Source organism: Protopterus annectens, chromosome 7.part0 (genome assembly GCF_019279795.1).
Source record: "Protopterus annectens isolate FY-2018-M chromosome 7.part0, PAN1.0, whole genome shotgun sequence".
Lineage (NCBI taxonomy): Eukaryota > Metazoa > Chordata > Ceratodontiformes > Protopteridae > Protopterus > Protopterus annectens.
The window spans coordinates 1697857439-1697874755 of record NC_056739.1 but is presented as its reverse complement, the minus strand read 5'-3'; positions in this window follow the sequence as shown (position 1 = coordinate 1697874755).

The following is a 17317-nucleotide window of genomic DNA, read 5'->3' as shown; positions in this document are numbered from 1 at the left end:
CACAGAAGTCATACTGTAATAAAATTACCTGGATTAGAATGAGACTTTAGTCTCTAACTTGCTTAATTATATATTCATTAAACTATACTGCCCACATAGTTGATAGAGAAAAGCATTTTTTCTTTTCAGTATTTTATCTTTGCAGCTTCTTTATTTAGAATCCTTCTCCTGAGGATTCAGATATGTTTTCAGGAAAGATCATACATCTGTATATTATGATCATGGGGTGAACTGAGGCACAGCAAATTCAAGTACTTGCACAGAGACATTCATTTAGTCAATACCAGTGATAGAATTTTAACATAGAACTTCCTATTGCCTTATAGCAGTTCTGTCATTCATCAGACCAAACTACCTTTTTTTTATGAAACTTAAGATTTCTGTTTCAGCAAAATATTGCTGCATTAACAATAGCGTAAGAGCAAAGTCAGGTATCCTAACTTTTGGTTACATAAAACGTTTCCCCGAGTTTCTGAGTAAACACTGCTTACACGTTAAATCACGATTTCTGTTTTGCTACTTGTTTTCAGAGCAGTTACAATGTTAAGACAATTTTAGATGCGTCCACATTTCAGTGGATCAATGCAAATGTCTTATAGCTATCTATTTAAATGTATGTGGGTGTTTATATATAAATAGAGACAGAGAGAGAGAGAGAGAGAGAGAGACAGATATATATATATATATATATATATATATATATATATACACACACACACACACACACACACACACACACACACACACACACATACACACACGTGTGTGTGTTTTAATGGGGAAAAAAATTAACAATGCAAAAGGAAGACATCAAAGCAGACATTTGGTGATAAATTACTGGAGGGAATGTTAGAGACAGAGGAGTCAGATAAACAAAGAGACAGGTAAAACATAATTAATAATGCAGTGATTAAACTTGATGTTAGCTGTCCGGTAATAATGTTAATGAAAACATCTTAAAAAACACTCTAAATGATGCTGGCAACTTGACATACTTATCTTTGAAATAAAAGCAAATTAAATGACAGATTTAAGTAAAAGAGCTACTATACAGACTGAGAGACAGCAGAGCGAGAATAGTGAGACAAAAATGTAGACAATCAGAAATTCAAGCACACAGCTAGCTAATAAATACAATATAGGCATTCTGCTATTCTGGTATGTATATGGTGTTATTGTTTTCCGTGTGATATTGTTAAACTGTGTCCTGTGATTTATCTACCAGAAATATTGTATGTTAAACAGTTTCTGAGACATGAGTAATGTACAAATAATGGGCAGCAAATTAGAAAAGTGAAACAACAAATATATTACTTGCAAACAGTTGAAGAAAAATTGTTTACTGGTTCAGAATTGCCTTTCTCTTTCTTCTCCTCTCTCCGTCTCATTTTCCTAGTCTCCCTTTCTCGTTTTATTTAGACTCTTCCTAGCTTTTCTTACCTACAGACTGGTGCAATGCTCTGAAATAAAAGCAGGAAAGATGACAATTTTAAAATGTACATGTACATCTACATACAAACTGATGTGTGTGTCTGCATGTGCGTGCGAGTCTGTTTGCGTGGATATGTCTGTGTGGATATGTATGTCTGTGCAGCTATAGCTCTGCACATAACTGTAAAGTTAGCAACAGAGTTTTTGTGGAATTCTGTATAACTCTATTTCATACCAGTCTTTTCAGGAAATATTTTAAGGGAATTATGTTATATAGGCAGTGCTCATAAGCCCCACAAACATGTCGGACCACTGGGATATTTTAAATATTTATAAAACGTAACAATTTCCTTATAGATTTGGTCACACTGAAATATCTGATGGTTTGTTAGATAATAAAAAACAGTGCAGATATTTTTGCTATATATAGCAGAAAATGGTGACGTAATAGGAAAGAAGGGTGTGTACAGTATGTTCTGTTTGAATTAACAGAGCCCCATCTGGTTATCAATAGAAATGTTCTCTTTGTAATTGTGTCCCCTACCCGCCCATCTAAAAGTAGTTTCAGATTCCCTCAGATGAATGTAATTATGCTAATATGGAATCTGTCTGGATGAATTCATTAGCTGTAGTGCAGTTACAGTTTATATTTTTATATACAAATTATTTGTTAACCATGTGGGTTTCTACATATCGTTCTCAACTCCAAGGCAATCCCAGGACTAGTTTCACAAATATGTATCAAATGATTTCAAGGGTGTATTTTATGCCTACTTATTGTTAAAAGATGCAACATATTTTAAAATAATAGAGCTAAACATCTTCAAAGACATAAATAAAATATACTCGAGAATGACTGTAACATGCAGTCTACATCTGAATTAAGATATGCATATGGGTATGTCTAAACATAGGCATACACTGCATATTGCACACGTTATTTCATTGTCAACTACTCTCAACTAAGCAGAGTTTTGCACATATTATTTCTAACATAATGGCCAAAGACTAGTTTATACAGAAGGTATTCCATGGTAACCATATCATTACTGACTGTAGAAAGGGACCCATAAATGGCTTCTGTTACAGTTAAAAAACATAAACATTGTTGTGTGTCCATGCAGATATAGACACACGTTAAAATAAAAGAACACTTTAAAAGAGTTTTTGCTAACCAGATTTCTTTTTTTTCCCCATATAATCTTTCAAAAGTCTAAAAAGACTAAATCCGTTACTGGAACAACATCTGAGGCAAAGATACCATAATCTTTTCAAAAGTCTAAAAAGACTAAATCTGTTATTGGAACAACATCTGAGGCAAAGATACCATCCAGAAATTGTTTACATGAAAGACAAAATTAACTGGGTTGAAACTGCAGCTTGCTATTCAAAGTCTGCAAACCTAAAAATCATTTGAAATGTCATACCCTAGACACATATGGGGAGACATTAGTATAATTGCTGAATTTGTTAATTTACATATATGTCTCTTTGTATCTCCATGGCACTCAGTCCAAGGAAATGTTGGATTCTCTGAGACAGTAGGTAGCACCCTTCTAGACACGATCTGTGTACTGCATTTCAGGGATCTCTGATATGTCATGTGCACCACAGCTTTCATATTCTTCTGTCAAGCATGGCTCAGACAGGAAAAATATGTTGCTATACATAAACAATAAAACATTCCAGAAAAATAAACATAATTTGTGGCTAAAGATAATGCACAAGTGTCAGTCTTTATATTTCTATCTGCATCTTGTTAAGAATTCTTTTAACAAGCCAAGGATGTGATATTTTTTTTCTCTTCAACATTTCCCATGTCTGGTCCTTTAGATCTATATGGTTCTCCTAGAACCCTTCCATGCTTGAGCTGCCTCCTCCCCAGCCTGCCTTTGTTCCAGATTGTCCCTGCTAAATGAGGGAAGAGGTATTTGTCAACATTTACAGTTTGCATTGATGATTAAATTCATATGGTAGTATATCCTGCTACAAAGAAGAATGCTCTTGTCATTTCTCCTTATTAAACAAAGACATTGTCTTCTGATATTAGGGCAACACATAAAGCTGTCCTGGTAACAATATTTTCTTTTGGGTGCTCACTGCTGTTTTGCCAAGGTGAGTTGTATATTTTTCCCCATTTTCTCTTACTCTAACCTTCTGCTCCACATTGACAAAGTGACAATCACCCCAGGAGAGAGACGCAATACTTATCTTCATGTAATACCGCTGACCATACTTTCCAGACAGATGTCACCAGCTATAATACTTGTACTACTATGGTAAAGCGAAGCTGGTTAATGCCAACATAATTTCAACATTTTTACTGTCATTTGAGCAAAAAAATGAATGACTATGTTTTGTAGATTTTTTTCAATGTATTGTGGTTCAGTAAAGTTAAGTCTATCACACATTTTTCATTTGTATTCAATATTGTACCTGTTAATATAGTGCTAGTTGTTGTTTGTCTTTTTGGCTTTTCCCAGTTAGGGGTCGCCACAGCAGAACTCCGGTCCTCTAATGACTGGCAGCCGATTTTTATGGTGCTGAGTTTCCAGCCCAACGTCCAACCTTCAGCGAAGGCACGCCCGTTCACGCATGTTTTTTGGAGGCCACTCGACTGTGGGGAGGACATGCAGACTCCACACAGAAGGCACTCCAGCCAAGAATCGAACAGAAGAACCTCTTGCTGTGAGGTAACAATGCAACCGGTGTACCACCGCGGATAATAGTGCTAGTATTGTTTTATAATGTGGTACTTATAAAACACAAATATTACAAATGAAACATAGTGAATCTAGTGGCAACATATTTTTTTTCTGTGTACTTTTTGTCTACATGCCAGCCAGGTATCAAGCCCTGCCCCCTGCCAAGTAGAATACTGCCCATTTGTTCTTCTGCAGCAGGATTCCATCCAATACCATGGTGAGAACCAACTAAAGGGGGACATCTTTACAGGCAGTTATGAAGATGCTTTGTATCCTCATTGGCATTTCTACAATCATTTTTTGTTTTAAATAGCCTAACTTCAACCTTGGGCAGAAGGTCCACAATGCTCTACACTCATGTTATTGCATGTATTAGCACACTCTCACTGAAAGCTACCACTGGATGCTAGCTTAATGAGCCTAATGCCCACCTCCAGGCTGTGCATTTGCATCATTGCTCCTCCTTCAAGGGATCACAGCAACACATTGCAGGATTCACCCCACCCTCCCCCTGAGGATAGGCCAACATATCCTCCCTTACCAACTCTGTCAGATGCACAAACCACTAATCAAACCTGGGAGTTCTGAACCATAGTCCGGGCTTTATCCTTTTATGCCACCATAACTGGTATAATGAATGTTCAGTTTGACCATTAATTTGCTATTTTTTCAACAAAATATTAAATTAAAATATATGGGTGTAATATACAGAAATAAGAACTTGATGTTTAATGCAGTTTACAATGTGGCATTCCATAGAAAACAATAGATGTCAGTACCTATGAATGTGTACAGGCCTCCTAATAAATCACAAATATTTTCCAATAAATGTACAACATAGTGATAATAAGCTCACAAATGGATATTTGCCTGAAATAAGTATTTAATGAAGTGCACACATTCCCCCACATCTTCCATTACTTATTATAATCACCTCTGAAGTCCTCATAGTCCTAAGAAAAAGCAAATACTTTTTAATAAAAAGCAAATATTTTCTTTTTTCTTATTTCTTTTCTTTTTTATTTTCAGACCAGAAAAACAGCACTTTGAAACCATAGTACTCAAATCTGTCTTAACTGAGCACTTGTTCATTTACCCAATTAAATGGATAAATAAATGGTAAAACTAAATGCATGAGTCTATCTGTGTGTGTGTGTGTGTGTGTGTGTGTGTGTGTGTGTGTGTGTGTGTGTGTGTGTGTGTGTGTGTGTGCCTGTCTATTTTATTTAACAGTTTTAGTATCCTGAAAAAAGAACATTTTGGAAAACAATGGTTAATACCTTCTAACAAAGACAAATGGATCTACAGATAATATAAAAATACTTGTTATTTGTGGTATGTATCCTGGAGCACAAAAGTAACTTCAGTTAAGTTGCTATCCCCCTTCATTCATACATCCATCATAGCAAATGACAAAAGCGATATAGAAATGCATGTACAGGTGAAATCCTAAAAGAAAAGCTTTGCCAGCAGAAACACCCAGAATCTGCAATAATGAGTGGTCCAGCAGATATATCCGAGTTTAATTCATACAACCTCCTCATCTAATCTGTCCTTAAACAAGTCAGTTAAGCCCCCGCACCACTGCTGGCCACCCCCAATAACAAAGGCACCTGAGCAAAGAGAGTATTCTAAAATTAACAGTAAGTACAAATGAACAAATATATGACAGGGAAATAAAAAAGGGCAAGGACAGCTGCGACCTCCAATGTGGTTTGAGCTATCTGCCAGTGTCCTATCTTTCATTTCTTTTCGCAGAGAGAGAAGCTGGGTGGATTGTAGTAACAGTTTAGATACAATTTCAAAATGTGTTACTATTAAAAGTAAAAGACAATATCCAATGTTATTAAAAAAATTTCTAACAAAAACAGTTCAAGCCTTAAGAAATTACAGTGACATTTTTATCAACTCCATCTCATCATTTTTGTGTATTTTCTTACTTTACTTTATTTATACAGTGTAAGAAAATGTAAAAATGTCTCCTTTTCATACATGAGACTTTATTAATAGAGTGCACAGATGAGTTGTAGTTCACTGTTCACTGTCAAGTTAATGTGACAAAATATTAAAAACATGTTTATGAACATTAATGTCTGCGTATGGATCTATGTTAGAGCGTTTATATATGAGCATGTGTGTGTGTATTTGTCTGCACATTTATGCCTTCCTCATTATGCATTTCACATGAAAGGAAATCTGTTAATTGCAAAGTGCCTCCCATGAAAGGGAACTGATGCAATAAACGGGAAGCACAGCGAATTAGAAAGTACATTAATTAAATTAATATCGACGGCAGAGTTTCTGCATAAGAAAGGAAGGGGCAGACATAACTGGGTCATGCCAGCTTTGTTTATTGTTCTGCCAGCTCTAATAATTACTGCGATGAGGAAGAGTAAGAGTAAGGAAAGAAGAACAGAAATGGTACAGTAAAGATTAAGGAACAGCGCTACTTACCTCATGCCAGTGTAGCCATTTTAAAAGCAGCTTAGGGTTCCTTCAAGATGGCTTCCCTACATTCTGTAGCCTTCAACTGCAAAATGGCATCTGGCACCGCATACAATGTGGCAGTCATTGTTATCACTGGCAATGCAAGCTCTTTTCAATTTTTAGGGCACCACATGGCGCTGGAATAATCTCTTGGGGACTTTCAATAAAAAGGAAGCCCCAGTTCCCACACACTGCTTGTACAGAATTAAACGCTCCTTGTGTCAGTCCAGCATACCTTGCAGCCTGGGCAGAGAACAATAAAGCAAAGCCATTACTTGCTATACACATGGGTACAATACCATGGTTACAAACAGAAGATAAACGCAAGTTAACTAATTCATTACCATGCCTCATCTTTTCTGTTACATTCCTTTCCACAAATTCTCTGGAAGTCTGTGTCTCTGCGTGTATGTGTGTGTGTGTGTGCATGCTTTAAATCTTACAGCCTCTGCACAGCACATAATCCTGCAACTTATAAATTAATTATAAAATACAGCAGTCCACATTACAAAAATAATGTTTTACCATACATTATTATATCAGTTTCTGGTAAAAAGAATAAACTTCACACTATGGCAAGCTCATGGAAATATTTTAGGTCCAGGATTTTTAAATGCATAAGCTTTTTTAAACCTTCAGTATTAATATCATAATCTAATAAAGGCATTAATACATTTATGCCTCACTTCCACAGAATGGGAGTAGCATAGCTAAAACATTCAGTTGTCTTCTTAAACTGTTCTTTGTTTTACTTATAGTCAATTTATTACCGGTTTTATGACTTTTGCTATGTTTTCCCATAACACCAAAAGTATATATAATAACTATCCAGATTTATCTATGTCTATTTTATATATATATATATATATATATATATATATATATATATATATATATACACACACACACACACACACACACACACACACACACACACACATGCATGTGTGTGTTGCATATATATTTATATATACCTTTGTTTTATATATATATATATATATATATATATATATATACATATGTATATATGTATATATATATATATATATATATATATATATATATTTACAAGCTAAAGAGCAGACTAAGAGTGTGGTTTAGTCATTTCAGCTAGGTTTGATTTGTACACTGTTTGGCCTAGGGAATATATAGGTTTGTTAGTTCCTGTAAGTATGCTCATGTTAACAGGTCATTCCTAACAAAAATGGAAAAAAAAAGTATGCAGTGGGAGCAAGGGCCTGACCTGAAGCCATACAGTGGCTCCATTGTATTCAATGTTTAACTTGCAGTGAGATAGCCAGCATTCCAGAGCAATTTTAATTTTTTTGCATTAAGGAGAGGATTGTCTCATATAATATCCCAAGAAGTTCAAAAAAAGCAATGCTGCAACATAAACAACCACAAATTACTGGCTTTCATATTGCTTCAAGTAGACTGTTGCTGAAAACATCAGCATACCCATCTAAACTTATCATAAAAACTAACAAGAGAATTATGCGGACATGTGCGGAGTAATAAAAATGATATACCTAGCATTCTACCCAATCTTCAAAGTGCATCATTTATTCATTTGTTAACCAGGGTAGAGCACTGATTTCCATTGACCTTTCTCAACTTCAGCCTGCAAGTTCCACGTAGTTAAGTGACTTGCTCAGAGTCAGGCAGCTAGGCAATGAAAGTTGATTGAATCAAACCTTGGATCACTGCAGAAAGCAGCTCATTCGCAGCATTAATCACCTACACCAACTACCACCCCCTTTCACACCCCTTTCTAACTGTATATCTAAACTACCTGCTCATGCTTGTACTTGCTCAGTGAGACCCACTTGAAGATGCAATTCTTGGTTTGTAAAATACAGGACTGATTGTCAGTCATTTTCAGCAGAAAAATTCTTAATCTGATAGGACCATTCACACGGCACTATATGGTACCCTCTACATTTGGCATCACTGTAACATTACAAAGATGTTTCTATTTCATATCTCTTCTGCTTGGCTGCAGTTATAGCCAGATATGGTGCTTTCAGACTAGATATGTTTCTCCATATCATCTACATTACTGGCAACGCACTCTTTATGCACACAATGCAGTATATTCTATTATTTTTATTTCACCAAACTACAGGAATGCATTTAATACAGTTTGTCTTACTATATACTTCTAAATGATAAAGTAGGAAATAACTATCCTCTTAAAAGTAAACAATGTTATTATTTTTCATAATTACTGTGATTAAACACAGTGTTCTATACATATACAAATGTTAATATAAATGTACGCATATATATTATTTGCTGCGATCTGGCATCAATACATTGTGACTTAATCCCACTTACTTCTATTGGCAAGTAAAGTTACCTTCCAGCTGTCTTTTTTTTTTTTTTCAGACTACACAAAAACTTATTACACCATTCACAAAAGTCATAGGTAGCCATGGTGGATTTTTTTCCTTTTATATTCTGCACAGTATTTGGCTGATGGGGTAACATGGCATAAAAAAGACCCACAGATAAACCAGCAAAAATAGTGCAGTGCTAGAGAACTGCTAAAGTACCAGGATACAGAATTTACTATACAATATTAAAGCAGAACTTACTATACTATACAATCTTGTTTGACCCTCCCCCCAATAAAATAAATAAATAAATAAAATAAGAGTATTGTATCAATATGTTCAGCGTTCATTGTGGGAAGCAATATACTGTCTTCTGTCTTATCAATCCATCCTCCAAGGCTAAAAAAAAACAATGCAGATCATCCATTTTTCGCAAAGCTCAGTGATTAAGGTTGAGCCTCTGAGCTCAGCACTCTAAAGGTGTGGCTTTAAATAGAGAATGTGTGCTCTTGGGATGGATTTTATGGGGATCCCATTCATTCGTTTATTTGAAATGTAAATGTTGCTATGGTTTTACCAGCAATGGTACAATGGGTAGATGGTAGTAACTTAAAAGACTTATTTATTTATTTGTTTATTCTTCCCTTGTTAACTAGGTAAGTAAGCTGACCAGTAGACCCATTTCAGCTGCCAATCAATTAGTATTTTTTGAGGAGGTGGAAGGAGATGTTATCTCTGAACCACCACACTTTCTGAGATAGTACTATAGGATTGGGAATGACTCACAATGTCACGAGCAGCCAGGGAGGAAAGGTCTGCATGCAGAGTGGTGACTGTCCTCTACAGAAAATATTAGGAACAGGCCTGTAGCACTTCTCACCTTCAGTATTGGTTAGGAGCCACAGGAATTCATACCCATCTTGCACAGAGATCTACAGGTTCAAGATGCCACTTATTCCAAACCACAACACAAATAAAGGTCAAGAGTTTTCTGTGCTGAATTAAGTGGTGGTTAGGCTAACTCTTCTCACTGTCAGAATATTAAGTCTGTCCAGGTCACATTGAGTTACATAGTACCATACTAAAACCAATGGTCCCAACACCACCTCAATTACTTTTAATAGAAAATTCTTATTTATAGGATTATTTTATGACATCATAAATGTGTACTGCATATTCAGCAAGGGAAACTATTGTGATCAACAGGATTTGTTGGGTCTGTGGGTAGAAATCTAATAAAGATACCTCATAGGCAAGGAACAATCACATTAGCTAAAGAAACAATCAAAATATCTTAGGTCCATAGGCTCACACACATACTCAGCCAAGGATATGTCAGCTCTACAGGCTTAGCCAACAATGCAGTAGAAAAAAGACCATTGAAGATGATCTAATAGTTGAGAAGTGATGGTAGGGGGTACAGTTAGTTTGGGAGATACAGACAGAATATTTTCAGTGAGAGAAGGGAGAAAACAGAAGGAAAGAAAAGCAAAGATGCAACATGGAGGAAACAAAGCAGAATGTGATAACATTTAATTTTACAGTTAGAAGTTTGTAGCCAGTGACTCTTGGGATGAATTTCTGTTTGACATGTAAATGTTGCTAGGGTTGTTTACTTTCTAATATGCAGAGTGAGCTTGTTCCATAGCTGGGGGGGGGGGGGGGTGCTAGGCAATGAATTTATCCCTTAATTGAAATTTGCTGACATTTTTCTGTAAAACTAGATTTTTGGAATAGGTATTAACTGAGAAGATTTTTTGTTTTAAAGAAAAGTAGATCACAGGAAGAAGAGCTTAAAATAGCTCAGAAGGCAAAGCTCGGTCTTGCTTAACTCTATAGGGCTTGGCTCTCAGCCTTTTGCCCCAGGATCAAGGACAAATCTAGAAATAATAAGGGACAATCAGGAACACTGTTTTATTTAATTTTTTTAAAATATTAGTACTATTAACTTGAGAATTTGACAGAATAAGATAATGCGAATTAACATGCATTTTATGAAGTAAAACAAGTCTATAACTCTAATTATTGCCATTACTTATTAAGGGCAATCCATCACCTTTTCTTTCAAAATTGCCCATTTTACGAAAGATTAGCAGGAATACAGCAAATTTTTGAGCCAAAATCAGAGACGTCCCTGAAAATCAGACAGAGTTGAAAGGTATGCTTGCAGACCATAAAAATAAGAAAAGGGTTTTATTCAATCTGAAGAAGAGTGGCTCTTTAAACGCTGGGTTCATTTGGTAATAAAATGCCAGGTCAAGCAAACAAGCTGAACTGACTTGTTTCACTGGAATCAAGGCAGCATGCATAAGACAAGCTAAGTATCTGCTCTTCTATTGCTCTCAGCGGAGTCAGGATGTCATGGGGAAGACAGCAAGGTAAGCTAACATTTAGGTTCCAGAACAGGAAATAGTGCATAGTGATTCAGCATGACATCAGAAATGTAACAAATGACCAGTGACATACCACAGTGTATTGCAGACTCATGATGTGATGCCTTCTCCAAAAGCATTGCAGGAGGATTAAGGGTAAAACCTGCCCCTTCTACCTGCAAACCAAACAAAAAGTGTAATATTATAATGATGATACTGAAGAAGACCCAGTTCTGTGCTATTATTTCACACCAGTTGCACAGATTACCTAAAACAGTTATATATAGAAGCATTTAGATATGAGGAATTCGTTGGATATCATTTGAATTCACTTATAGGAAACAAACTAGAATTTAGTCAACACCAAATAGGTCAGTCATTTTTATGAACTGAATGGGATGTTCCAAATGAGTGGGTGAGGGGATGTTCAGAGATGCAACTCAGCAATAGGTACAGTTCTCTACTCATCTCATCAGCCACCTACCAACTGTTTACTCATGCTTTTTCATCCAGAGATTGGTAAAGTGCTGTTTTCCCACAGTCTGAATCTAGTACTCATCAACATGCATGTCTCAAACAAATCTGAAGGAACAGAGAACAAGATCACCCTCGCTGTCTGGTAACACAAGGATGATGGGCTGAGAATCTAGAGAAGGATTTGGGAATGCTGAACACTTGCAGAGAACAAGATCACCCTCTGTGTCTGGTAACACAAGGATAGGTGCAGCAGGGGCAGATGGGCTGAGAATCTAGAGAAGGATTTGGGAATGCTGAACACTTTGCAGAGAACAAGATCACCCTCTGTGTCTGGTAACACAAGGATAGGTGCAGCAGGGGCAGATGGGCTGAGAATCTAGAGAAGGATTTGGGAATGCTGAACACTTTGCAGAGAACAAGATCACCCTCGCTGTCTGGTAACACAAGGATAGGTGCAGCAGGGGCAGATGGGCTGAGAATCTAGAGTAGGATTTGGGAATGCTGAACACTTTGGCAGAAAAGTAACAGCTGAGGTTCCTGCAAACAAATACCATGTACTGCACTTCAGTCGTAACAGCCCTGATGCAAAGCATTAGCAGGTAGTATAGAACTGACAGCAACAGTGCATGAAACAGAGCTGAGGATGGTGATAAACCTAGATTGCGCCACCAATAGTAGTGTGAGAGGATGGTGGCAACAGCAAGCAAAGTGCTGAGATATATTCTCAAAAGGATAGATTCCAGAAGTAAAGAGATAATGCTGTACTCGACAGGACTTACGTCAGACTACAACGTGAGTACTGCTTGCCGTTCTGGTGGTTATATAAGGAAAATTACATTGGGCTGCTGAAAGGAATTCAGGAAAAAGTTACCAAAAAGATCTGTGGTATGGAAATAAAGGAATATCACCATAAGCTAGAGGAGCTAGCAGTCTTCTCATGTAAAACCAGAAGCCGGGGGAGGCATGAAATTGGTCCACAAGATCATGTCAGAGAGATGTAAAGCATGTACTAATCTATGAACCTATAAACCTATAAAGAGGTCATCATAAACAGAGGCATTCAACAGCATATGAGACAGGTAGAAAAATGGTTTTCTTCTGGCTTTTTTAATTTCTCCAAGTCTTTTGGGTTTCTAATACCATGACGGGAATGGACCCCATTCCTAAGTCAAAGTACGACTAAAGTTCATGAAATTAGTATTGTTTCAGTCTTTGATGTCAGCCAGTACTGTTCTTCGCAGCACCTGCAATGTGCCCAGTAATGACTCCTTCTACAATTCGTACAGGGTTACATGGATTGGTAACATATCCAAATATGATTGTAAATTCTTTTTTTATAAGACCCGTTGCTCCTACTACTATTGGAACTCTCTGGGTATCTTTCTTCCACATGGCTCTCATTTCTGCCTGCAGATCCTGGTATTTTATGACTTTGTGTGTCTCTCTCTCTATATATATGAAAAACACTGTAGTCACTGGGTGTGGCGATTTCAATAATCAATGCTACTTTTGTCTTCTTTTCTTGGACCACTATATCCGGTTTTCTAGCATTTATCTTTTGAACTGTTGGTAATGGGTGATCCCATGTGATATAAACTTCATCATTTTCTATGATGCTTTCTGGCTGTTTCCAGTGTATTTCAGACACTTCAATACCATAATGTTTGCACAATCATCAGTGTAACAGTCTCGCCACAATAATATGCCTTTCAATATACAGTCCTTCTGCCATTAGTGTGTCGCAACCAGCAACAAGGTCTGTGACTGTTTCCAATTTGGTTTTACAAAATCTACATTTGTCTGTTTCTCCCACATGTTCGATGAACTTTGTAAACCAGCATGTACATAGCCCACTATCTTGGGCTGCCAATATTAACCTTTCATTTCTTTGTTTGAATTCGCCTCTCCTTAACCATTTCTGAGTTTGTTCTTGATTAACATGAGGCTCTTCCAGAAGTTTTCTATACTTGCAACTATATTTATGTTTTTCCCACATTTCTTGCCTTCTCATCTGGTCCTTCACCTTATATTCTTTCTTTTGTTTTTTAGCACATTCAGTTGCTGCTGGTTTTTATCCACTTCTGGTTTGATTTCCATTCCTGCTTGATGTTGATATGCTTCTGCTAGATTAGACAGAGATGTCATCTTCTGCTGTAAAGATAATTTAATGTCTCTACTGAGTGAGCGTTATTTTTATTTTGCTAATTTCATTTATTTATAAGTAAAAGACAGGTTAGTGCTTTTGGAGGCTGTCTACATTGGATACATGTACTAAAGTAAAGGAGGGGTATTGTTCCAGCCATCATACTTAGCTTTCTATTTGAGTCACTCCTTTCATAGGGCTTGGTATATACTTTGAGGATACTATATTACATTCTGGGTGCATACATACCCCAAAAGAGAGCATTTCTTTCAATAAATGAAATACAAATCAGCAAATAACTGACCGACCATAGTTTGTGTCAGTAAGTTACTTGTTGAGTAAAACAAGTATAACCATCCGCTAGGTTGGGCCACCAGAGAGAAGTGGCCCAGGGATGCACTGGGAGACAGGAAGTTCTCTTTGGATGATAATAGCACAGCCTTCGAAGTGACTCTCGTAATAAAGGGCAAAGCCCCCTAACAACTTATTTTGCTAGTAAGTGTATCTTTTTTGTTTGTTTATTTGTTTGTTTGTTATTTGTTTTGGGGAAAGGATGCAGGCATTTGTACAGACAGAGATGCAACTTTGGACTCATGTTACCCAGGATGACTTTATTTGACAAATATCAATCCTTGAGAGAGGGAAGGAGGGAACATGCTGGGTGGAGCTCTCTCAATTTGTGGTGGAGTCCACAACTCAGAGATCACTTGGCTAGGATGTATATGTGGATTGAAGAGATGTGGCTGTCAATAGGCCACGGGCTGAGCACATCTTCACACAGGCTACACGTCATGGCTCATCTAGCATATGCTGGAGATGTCAGAATGTTGAGGAAGATGTAGTAATTAGCGAAGTCCTGTCACCACAGGGCAAATTTATTTATTTATTTGACATTTGTTAACCGGGTTAAATCCAGCTGGACCAGAAGCCCATTTTCAGTGGAGACCCAAGGAGAAAAGCTCCAATTGTTAGTACGAATGAAAAGATAAGTACAAACCACATAAAAAAATGAAGGGATGGTAACATAAGGAAGTACTTAACCAATTACATAACACAGGGAAATTATGTACAAAGACAGTCTAAGCAGTTACAACAGACAGGGACATCATGTATAAGGTAGTTGGGCAGGATGTACAAAAAAATGAGACAAAATCAGGAGTGGAATAATACACAAGGCTATTTTGCATAAGGATATTTACATATAATGTGGATACAGAAGTATATATTAAAATATATGTGTTTGCATAGGAAGTAGTTGCACTTGAAAGTGTGCTATGGCATCTTTATGAAAGAGAAGAAAAGAAATGGTAATTTTGCCAGAGAGAAGAAATGCGGAAGATAAAGATGGAGGATGGAGACGGGGAGGGGGGTTAGGGGTTAGGTGGGGTTTAGACAGGGGCAGAGCTATGTGTTTGCAAGGTAGAGTTTAAGCACTTTTTTGAAATGTTTTGGGTGTGAGATGTTTCTTACATAAGTGGGGAGTTTGTTCCAGACCTGGGACACTAAGTATTTGTATAGGAGTTTGCCTATGTTTTTGCTGGGTTTGTAGATGTCAAGGAGATGTTGATGAAAGCTGCGAAGAGACAGTTAGGACTATAATTGGATACAAATGAGGAGAGGGAGGCACAGCCAGTAGGTTTGTAGAGTACTGAATGTATTATTTATAGCTGAGACAGTAGGAGTTGTTGAGGGAATTCTAGCCAGTTTAGCTTTTTAGCTTTTTTAGTGCACGGCAGTGGTGAGAGTTGAAGGGTAGGTTTGTGGCAAAATTAAACTATTTTGTTATAGGCTTGTTCAAGCTTGGAGAGTAATGAAGATTGTATGTTTGTGGGTAATCGGGCTGCGTAGAGTAGGCAGGGTAGGAAGAACACTTGAGCCAGAGAAGGTTTAGAGGTGAGGAATTTCCTATTTCTGTAAAGTAATCCCAGTTTTTTATGCATTTTTTGTACTCTGCTGAATGTGAAAGTTAAACTTTAATTGATCATCTATTATGGTGCCAAGTAGCTTAGTGTGAGGTTCTGCTTTAATGGTGGTATTGTCGAGGGTAAAGGTGGATTTGTGATGGGATAGGTTCAAGGGAGGAATAGAAGGAGTTTTGCCTTTTTTTGGATTTAAGATAAGCTGGTTTTCTGAAAGCCATCTTTCAATAGACAGGAAGGAGTTTTTGGGTATGTGTGGAGGTAAGAGATGTCAGAGAATGCTATAAGTGTTTAGTCGTCAGCATATTGTATAAGGGAAGAGTGGCTGGAGGATGTATGGAGGTTGTTAGTAAAGATGTTGAATAAGAGGGGACCCAGCATAGAGCTCTGTGGGACTCCAGATTTGATAAGTAGGAAGGGGAGGCAGGAAGTGTGCCATCTCACAGATTGTAGTCTATTGGTGAGGTAACTGGAGAACCAGTTAAGACTGGAAGTAGAGAGGTTTAGTTCAGATAGTTTAATTAGTAGTTTGGAGTGGGATACTTTATCGCAGGCTTTTGAGAGATCAAGGAATAGCCTCGGCTACAGTTTGAGTAAAGGATAGGAGGGCAGTGGCAGTACTGTGGTTTGGCCTAAACCCATGTTGGGTGGGAGTCAGAAGATTTTCATGGATTAATAGTTTAAGAAGCTGAGCATTAATGCATTTTTCAAGAATTTTAAAAAGAGGGTAAATAATAGCTATGGGTCCAAAATTGGATGTGTCAGTAGAATTCACACATTTATGTAATGGTATTGTATAGAAGGATTTCCATATATCGGGGACAGTGGTTTTTTGAATGGATCTGTTTATAAGAAGAGAGATAGGGTAGGCTATAGCATCAGCAGCAATCTTGAGGAAGAGAGGAAGTAGGTTATCAGTAGAGGAAGAACAAGGTTTAAGTTTGAGCAGGAGTGATTTGATATAGGCAGTGGAAACTGGTTTGAGCGAGAAGGGTGTTCTGTTGGATGGGGTAGGTGAAGAGGTTGGGGGAATAGTGTTGTGATCTGCTTGAGCAAGTTTGTGGATAGAGTCTATAAAGTAATTGTTAAAAAGGGTGGCAGTTTCTTGGGGGGTGTTATCTGAGTAGGGGTTAGGGGTAGTAGGGTTTCCTGGATGATTGATGGTGTTCCAGAATTTTTTTGATTGGTGTGTTTGCAGGTTGGTTTGTATTGTAAAAATGTTTCTTGTCTCTATTTGTTTTTTGGTAAGGTTTCTGAGTTCTTTGTAATGTTGGAGAAGTGATGATGATTTAGTTTTAAGCCAGGATTTCCATACCCTATCTCATTTATGCATCAGAGACCGAGTATCTTTTGTGAGCCGGGGGGGAATAATTGGCTTTTATCATAATTTTCCAAGCTTGTGCTAGAGAACTGAGACTGTCAAGGAAAATCTGATTGAATTTTTGTA